Source organism: Sinohyriopsis cumingii, unplaced genomic scaffold (genome assembly GCF_028554795.1).
Source record: "Sinohyriopsis cumingii isolate HCF-2022 unplaced genomic scaffold, ASM2855479v2 utg002097l, whole genome shotgun sequence".
NCBI classification, from domain to species: Eukaryota; Metazoa; Mollusca; class Bivalvia; order Unionida; family Unionidae; genus Sinohyriopsis; species Sinohyriopsis cumingii.
In genome coordinates, this window is record NW_028316128.1 from 608,862 (window position 1) to 618,759 (window position 9,898).

The following is a 9,898-nucleotide window of genomic DNA, read 5'->3' on the forward strand; positions in this document are numbered from 1 at the left end:
ATTCTTTCTTTTTATGCAAAAATAATAAACTCGGAAACTATATAGGTTAAATAGATATGTACCAAAAATTGAAAGACATATAAAAATATACCAATTTATGTTAGCGTCCGGGTATTTTGGACTATTTCCATGTTGTCCAATTCATTAAATATAAGCCTAACTTCCATTCGGTTTATTTGTATGCTAAGGAAATAAAAAGTAGATATTGAACACCTAACACAATTATATGAGATATCGTGCTAGCAGAATATCATAAAATAAATATTCCTGATCATGAGAATTTTGATGCAAAGTTAAATTAATTTCATGTTTCAATAACTACGGAGATTAACCGAATAGGGTAAGCAGCTAGACCTGCTGATACTTATAGGATACTGCATTTGTATGGGAAAATATGAATGAGTTTTTGGATGGAATACTCTACGACCTTGGGAGTGCAGTATATCCTTCCGACAAAACGAGTTCATATTTTCCCATACAAATGCAATAACCTTTTTATTATATGCTCTTTTTTATTCTACCTAAGGCTTAATTATATAAACAAAATACACTACAAGAAACAACGTAAATGAATGTATGCCGTATTCCAAACTAAATATTCAAGCGCATATTTATCATTACACAACAATATTATTACTGCGCACATAACTCCGCCCAGATAAATTTGAACTTAGTCGCTCGCTCGACATAACTTTCGAAAGAAAATGGCGTGTCTAGTTAAAATTGAAATTTGCAGTCATATTGTGAATGAAATCTCGTAGAGTCCGGAGGAAAATAATTTTGGTAAGAACCTTTTAATCCTGAGATGCTTCATTAGAAACAAGTTGAAGTAAACTAGCCGAAATATAAAAGTTGTAAAGGTTTAATTCTTGCAGAAATAGTCATGCAAAGCTTTACAAACACAACTTTGTTTTCTGTTTGATTTGTTTTTGTGGTCTATGTTTTGTATATGCCTTTGTAAAAGACTCATAAAAAGTCGAAAGCGCATAGGCTACATAGATACTAGTTTTGCACTGTTCGTTGTCAGTTTATTGCAGATATATATATCCTCGTTTTATATTAATGTTTCTGAAATTCCAGCTGCCCTGTCACTCAATCACTTCATGGACATAACAAAACTTTCTGGGTATTTCCCTGTACAATTGATGATAAATAAATATAGTTTACAGAGCTTAGTAATACTCATCAAGTATAGTCCAAATTTGATCTAGATTTATTACCTTTCGTCCTGTGAAAATGTACCTCTTTTCATTAATAATGACGTAAACAATACATACTTAGCAAAAACGAATATTAATTTAAACAGAATAAATTTTGTATTACCAAATCCCTAAACTTGAATGTTAAATATGTTAGATCGTTTGCAAAATCAAATTCAACATCACTGAGACTATGGAAAATGCATATTTCTAAACGAAACTTACTTGCAATTATTTTTATAAATGATCATTTGCAACATTCGTCTACTGACAATAGTTTGTACTTGGTCATATATGGGGACAATTAAATCATCCATCTTATAAATGTACACCATAACCTGCGTAGATTGTTCACTACATCCGTCAACTCTACAGTGGTGACTTATTTCAAACCAGAAGAAAACTCCAAGTACCCAGACCATTGATTTATGGTATAAGTCTATCTACAGTGGTGTTGTAAACAGCAAACCCACTTATTTAAGTCTATCTACAGTGGTGTCGTAAACAGCAAACCCACTTAGAAGCACACCATATCGGGAGGTGCGTAACTTACCAGCGGAGCATATGTCCCGCAACAATCAGCTAATACAGACTGAATGGTCTCTTCATCCCTCGGTTTTCACTCAGATATGTACCCGATGGGACCACCCATTGGTGGACCTTTTTGCGACCAGGTGGAATATCATTCTCCTAAGCTTTACATCACTAGTCCAGGACTCAAAAGCCTGGACAGTAGACGCTCTATCGATAGAACGGCCTGGATGCATAATCATGCCCTATATGGTAAGAACTCTGATTCCAAAAGTGATATAGAAAGCAAGAGAACCAGAGTGTCGCCTTATACTCATTGCATCACTTTAATAGAAGAAGTCGTGGATAGACGGCCTCGTCAATCTTGCAACGAAAACTCCTCGGAAACTTCGGATTCTTTTCAAACAACTATGATGGAAGTGACTGATTTTATTCCTACTAATGGGCCTGCACGTCTGCATCATATTAAACTGGCCCTACGAAGAAAAATAAATCTCACAACCAGTCGTGGAGACAATCTCTCAAGTAAGAAGGCCCCCACTTTGACAGCATACTTAAACAAATGGCACGTTTTCACCAGTGGGACACAAACGAACACATTATACCTCCCCAGGCATCTATACCGCAATAGCTAACTCCCTTTAGCTCTTTGAAAAGAGACAGTTCGCACCGAGTACGACCAAAGGTTACCGCTCCACGCGAAGGTTACCGTTCCACGATCGCTGACACCTTTCTTAATCGCAGAAGAGAGGATATCAAGGACTTATCCGACTCTCTCTCTCTTGCTTCGAGTATACAAGACAAAAACGAGTTCCCTGTGCCGAAAGTATAACCTATCTTGAGCATTAACCTGGTTGAACAAGACACCTTTTGAACCATTCTGAATGGCATCGCAAGTGTACCTTGTATACAAGAGCTGTTCCTTCATGGCATTACCGACGCCAGGCAGAATTAGCGAATACACGCCTTACCATCAGAACCGAATTACATGCAATTCCGACAATAACTGTCATTTCTTTCCATTAGGGCATCGTCTTTCAACGACAAGAACCAGCTACATACCACAGGTAACTAGACTTTTGTCATAAAACCACTGTCTGGTCTGGACGCATCAGCTCCAGACCACCTACACTACCCAGCTCGGTCTTTGAAGCGATATCTTAATATAACAGAGCCGATAGATCGTGGGAGATCACGCCTATTTTTACCTTTCCAAGACGAACAGTAGGATATTTCAACAAAGACTATCTCGTCCTGGATTAAGTTGGTTATTGGATCTGCACTTCGAAAAATAACTCCAGCACAAATGAACGTATCATCTCGGCGCATGAGGCTAGATCAATTGCCATCTCGATAACATTCGACTAGAACTGTTCTCTAGGAGACCTCGTTACAGCCGTCGATTGTAGATTGGAGTCAACACTCTCTAGCTTTTATCTCTGAGATATGTCTTCCAAAGGTCCCAGTTCGATCTGGTGGGACCTATCTCAGCAGCTGAATAGGTTACCCTTCCAGATTGATCGACAGCTTGTTAAGACGAGGCTTCACGCCTTGAGCTGGATTTGCTGGGAAAGGGGAACCTTTTTCCCTATTTGAACCCGCTCATCAACAGATGGGTTCCCCTCCAGTCGGGTTACTTAGAAGTTCTCTTTCATACTGTAGGGGACCAGAGAAGGTAAATCTAGGGTAAGGAGATGTACCTCTCTCCACTTCTTACTTATTCTCCTAAGGTATTATGTTTAGGTAACATACTGAAAGAAGAAACCAATGTTTCCTTGTGAAATATATTTCTAGAGAATACTTACCCATAGAGAAGGTGCCTTTCACACTTGTAGTAACTGACTGATTCTTTAGGTTTACCGCCAATTATTATACGTAAGGGCCGATCACTCTGCCCGATTGCTACTAAGGAAAGCATATAACTTGTAGCTCCCTTTAGCTAAATGTAGTATGAGGGAAGGCTCGATTTGTGAGGTAGTAGTAGTTATCTTAAGGTATTAAGATTGTTAATTATCTTCGGAGAAACGTATTTTACAAAGAACTAATGGTGTCTTGATGTATAAGAACAAAATCGCAGTTTTTGTTCAGTTGCTCAGCGAACGTTCAATTATCCCCTCGTCTCTGGTAGCCATATGAGTCAGAGATGATATATAAGGAAAGAACAGGTGGAAGGATAGATTTTTGGCTGCCTGCGTCCCCAATTCCTCTACCTTGCCTCCAAACACGCAGAGGCGATTCGAAGGGAGAAGTTCGAAGGGTCAGGAAGGATAGTTTCTTTACCAAGGTTAAGAGTGACATGCGCGGTCGGTCAAGATGAAATTGAACTAAAGCTGTGAAAGTATATTTATCTGTGTGTGTGTGTGTGTGTGTGTGTGTGTGTGTAAATGTACGACAAGTAGCAAACAATGTGAAAAATAAATATTCTTGTTTGTTTCAACTGTATTTGAAGACGATACAGATGAGAAAATATAAGCTTTGCCAAATTTCGATGTGACTTACAGGCATGCATATATATATATATATATATATATATATATATATATATATATATATATATATATATATATATATATATGATGATAACTGAAGTTAACATTTTAAAAACTAATAACGTTATGTAACCCTTTCAACAAAAAGTGCCGAACAAAAGGTACATCTATCATATATCATGTGAATTTATCAAGGACTGAAGTGTCAGAAAAAGCTGAGTTGCCATAACTCTTAGTAGCACTCGTGTGCTTTAAAAAAGTAAATTATCTTGTTATTTCGTTATTTACCTAAAACATTAACGTTTGGTCGATGCTATTTTCATTTTTAATATATTGTAACAGAATCTTGAACATAGAACATTTCAGAAAATGTTTCAAGGATACTCACATACTGCAATAACTACATTTCATCTTCTATTTTAAAACATGATAGGATAGTAAGATTTACATCAGATCCTTCTTATAACGTAGCTGTTGCTGGAGTGGAATGCACGCTCTGTCAGTCGGATGTAACTGCACAGAAGGCGCGAGGTTTGTCCGTACTTTGGTCGGGTATGTACTATCAAAACTACTTAAAACAAAACAGTGCTTTCTTCTTTAAAGATGTTGCCAGAATATACAACCTATAAAGAATACGTAAGATGTGCACTTACAGTCCCTTACACTGAAAAAGACCTCATTTTCGGCCTCCTAAGGTATGTAAAATATATGTATAGGCTGAAATAGTGACCCCATAAGTCCAAAAAAGACTGACATGGAAAACTCCACAATCTATGCCCTACCCCACAAATCCAGAGGAAGCTGATATACCACATCACTGTAAAGGTGCCGAACAATTTATTAACGTAGTTATTTATTCTGTTTTCTAGGTCCCAGAGTCAAACGGTGGTAATTAGGATTAAAAGACTAGTTTATCCCTTCCGTTACACGGCTTGTAACATGCATGTCAGAGAACAGCGGCATTATAATGTTACCCTAACCCCAACATCAGAAAATCGTAATAAAATAATTTTGTTTTAGGTTAGTTCTCTATACACTTAACGAAAAACAGATTGTATATATACGGATGATGTATACGATGAGATATCTGTCATTCGTTAGTTCAGTGGCATAAATAAAAGACATTTAAATTTTTGCACCCATCGGTTCGTTCCGGGTATCCATTCAAAGGTATCATATGGTCATGTAAATGCCCATCAGTCGTTTGCTCCATAAAGACTAAAGTTTTATCAAAACAGGACCGATTGCTCATGAACGGCATATTCTTCTTACCAATGAAAGCAGGGGCCATCGTGCCTGAAATCAACAATGACGACAGTAAATTAAATCTGATCGACGGACAAGGCGTGTATCTTATATATTCTGCCTGCTAGAGCGAACGACGATGAAGGTGTCATAAGAGGTTTGTATCAACGAGATCGTGACCTAGGGCGCCTTATGCAACACTTTCACAATCAATGGAAGACTCTGCAACGTGCACAATCCCAATGCGTTCTGTCCTCACATGTCTTAGCTCGCCAGAACCAAGGCGAGGTCTTTATTTTGTCCCATACCCTCCAGAACATGACGGCGAGCTGTTGGGAGCTTCCTATTCCTCCTAGACCCAACAAGACTCCTAAATGCTCGTGCTCATGAGATATAGATTTGACTGAATACCGAGGTGGAGAATCGACCGTTGGAACATGATGAAACTATTCCTCCTAGACCCAACAAGATTCCTAAATGCTCGTGCTCATGAGATACAGATTTGACTGAATACCGAGGTGGAGAATCGACCGTTGGAACATGATGAAACCGGGTTTGATTAGCAAAGACTCTTAACAAAAGTACGTGAATGAAGCTATATACACAAAGAAAAAGAATATAATTCGATACTTGCAGTCCACATATTTCAGACATGTAGCATTACTATCGTCGGCCGATTCGGACTGTTTGCACATAAACCACGTTATCATGTCAGTTGTTCCGACACCCGTAAAATATGTAGAACAAAGCGATAAAATTCGCTAAGCTTCGCGTAATCGTACCTTGAAGTGGATGCTAATGAACAATACAAATGTCTCTGTTAAGTACATTTACAACTTTTCTGGTTTGCAATAGTAGACAGTGATTTAAAGAAACCTTGTTCTAGGTCAATTACTCGCTATTTTAATCTTAGTACGAGCAACCAGAGCTTGTAACCACCATCGCGGCAACATATTTGACAAAGTTAGGTTCCAGTAAAGTTGAAAACGTTATTACGGATAGAAGAGAGCGAGAAACGAAATAAAGGTTTGGATAGTGTAAACTGTTCTTGAGTGAATAAACTCCTCAAAATTGCTGTCAACGTGAAAATGCAGCAATGGGTTACAGGTTTTGCTTTCAAACTGACGAACCTTCCTTGCATATGATCGTCTTAATCCTGTAAGCTAAGCGAAACATATATTTCGTTATGGATCATATTTTTCCGCAATAGGGGATGGTTAGAACTCTACTGGAATCTATAATACACTACTGACAAGCTTTCTTGGAAAGGAATCATGATTGGTCTTTGTTGTGATTTCAGTCATGCTAAATTGTGAAAGGTTTTAAAAACGCCACTAATTGCGATCCTGTTTTAATTTGCAGTGATCTTTTTGAATTTGAACAATAACACAAGGTTGCATCCTACTTAAATGGCATTCATGTATACCATGGGTAAATTCTATCGAATTACATTGCTGTAAAAACAATGAGTTTGTGCTGGAAAAAATAGCTCAGTAGCATGATACTTTTTTTTTATTTCAGACTTACAGCGGTATTTCTCGACATTGGTGTAACATCGAATTACATTACTTTCTTGGCACAAGAAAGAAGAAAATTACAAGAAACACGTTAAGAGAAGGACTTGTTGCCAAGACGTTTAGAAAATGGTACAATAGGACAGAAGAATTAACTGTTTATTATATCGAGAATTGTTACCTTGACGCATGCTAAAATGAATACGGCTCAAAAAAATCTTCAAGGAGAGTTTTGACGAAAATAGTGTCTAAATTGAACAATCGATTAAGCTCTTCGCTTTTGGTTTGAAAACCAGTTCACAAATCTGTATAATATTTTGGTTCGTATATACCTTTAATGTAAATAAAGATGGGTACGTCATTTTCAGTGCTCATTTTATATGTGTTATATAAGTATTGAAAACATACGCAATTATTTGGCACACTTTGTATCTATCGAAATATATAACTTTTGAAAGTATTTTAAGTTGGTAATATCTACATAAAGTCCACATATTTAATTTTGTATACCTGCATTGCTACTTATTTCACTTTGTTCTGTCTTTAATGTAATCTGTCTGTGGATTTCGGATGTGTACATAAGGTATGAAACTTTGCATAACATTATTCTTGAACAATGGATAAACAGCCATTAAATGTAATTATAGTGCAATTTCAAACATATTTCCCACTTTCTCTGTTATGTAACAGAGAAAAAACATCCTCTTTCACTTTGGGTTTCGTAAGAGAGTCTTAAAAATGTCTTAGTATTTATTAAATTCATCTGCACTAGTAATCACTTTAACGTACACTTACGGAGCTTAAAATGAAGTCTTACAACTAAAGACTTAAGTAGTCTAAACATAATTAGTTATAAAAAGTGTATCATTTTAATTTTTATTTTGAAATAATTTACGGAGTATACGACTAATGACTATAAATGTATTGAATCTGAACAAGTATTCAAGATGAAAATGTAGGTCTGGCAGTCGAATATACATAGTGGATAACATATGTTGAGTATTATCAGCTAACTAATGATGCTTTGACTTGTTTTGATGCTATTTGTTATTGATTGGAATGGAAAGACTGTTTTTAAAAGAAAATGTACTTAAGATGGTATACAATAAAATCACAAATGTTAGTCCTATTTTAACTTAGCAGGTGATGAATCCGTTCATAGTGACTTTCTTCTGAGGATGATATACAGTTGTATTGCAGGATTGAAATATTCGATATGAACAATAGTTCCAAAAAGTTGATAATTTTGAAAGTTCATTGTGATGAATAATTCGTTTCGTATACAAAGTTTAGACCTCAGTCGGTTCGGGGATTTCCTTTATAGTTATGTTTGTGTATGTTGCTTATTTGTATACGTCAGTTGGTCACTTTTTTATTTCATATTCACTTAAATTTATTTTCAAATAAATATTATGTCTTCTGAATTATTTGTTTTTCATTTATGATTTATTTATTATGATTTATTTAATAGGGATGTTTTCTAAACTGAACCTGTGTGACAGGATAAACATGAACGGATGCATGGATCGAATGACAACACAATACCATGTGATGAATGATGATAATTTATATAAAATGAAATAATAAAAATATGTAACAAATAAGAGTGCTTCTTTCACTCTCCAAACATACGTCTCATTCAAATACTCTATCCAAACATTCACAAGTAGGAAAAAAAACGATTCAAATGAAAGTGAGATTCAAATAATCTCCTGTAATCAAAATAAAGATTCGAATACTATTATGTATTCAAAATAACTCGGTTGTAACAACCAACTGAAACAAACATCAGTCATTTGTACAGCCGTATGATTGATATATATTTGTAAAACTTCCAAATTTTTCCACTGACAACCTACACAGTTCTCCCGAATTCTTGGGTTAGTTCTCACTTGTATTGACCGTACATGGATCCACCATGCACACAAGTTTACAAACTAGCGGTTGCGTCTTCGTAAGGCATTGATGGTTACATCATCTTCAATATCGACAAACAGACTGCCAGACAGATAGCCTGAGATACCCACACACACATACGCACCGACAGCGCAGTTCTCCTAGACTGGGAAGGCCCACTTGTATTGGCTATACCCTCCTTTCATCGATCCACCATGCGCACAGACATACGTACATACAGCTATAGACAGCTCTGGACAGCTTCAGACAGCTCTAAACAGCTATAATAAAACCAAACTGGTCATAACTGGTTCAGAATTAATATCTATATATATGGATACTAAATTAAATTCTCATAGCAACTTGTTATTCAAAAGTTCACAACGTTTTAAATCTGCGTAGTAATAAATGCATCATTTCACGATACGACATTAAAAACTGAATACGCTTCACATATCAAATAAAATACAAATGTAACACTTACCCCTATGGCTGAAGAACACAAATGGAGAACGTTCACTCGTTCACAACATCCATAGACCAATGTGTCAGTTAGAAACGGAACTTGCCTTAAATCCACAGAAGAGTGAGTGTTAGGGTAAAATACCCGTGCTTACCGTGCATTTAGTGAATCTCGCCGCTATCTTATCTGCGACGAGGTACATGTTAGTTCATTTGCTTACCCAGAAAAATACAATTATTCACCTCGGTAACGTTGTACGCATGTACGACGAAAATGATTAGTTCGTTCCAAGTCGAAACAAAGTTATTTCATGCCTTATTCTATGACAACCTGTGAAGAGGACAGAGACGAATAATTGTTTAGCTCGCAATGAAAGTATTAACTCAGACGTTGTCTTGCATAATTTGATATTGTTTAAACTACCATTATTAACATATGTATCATTTATACCAAAGACGAGACATTGAATTTGCATGCAGTTTTACTGCTTGTGCCATTTTTATTATATCATTCTCTGAGTGTTGTATCTTTGGGGCCGGGTTTGATGGATTGCGTGGTGGG

General features: G+C 36.4%; 1 protein-coding gene across 2 annotated transcripts in view; it reads left to right on the top strand.

The window, feature by feature from the left end:
• Positions 1–8,402, top strand: part of LOC149771157 (uncharacterized) — a 71,969-nt gene extending 63,567 nt beyond the window's left edge. For both annotated transcript variants that reach the window (XM_089948795.1, XM_089948796.1), the window contains exon 13: positions 6,986–8,402. The gene's annotated coding sequence lies outside the window, so the exon portion shown is untranslated. The remainder of the gene's footprint in view (positions 1–6,985) is intronic.
• The last annotated feature ends 1,496 nt before the right edge of the window (positions 8,403–9,898 follow it).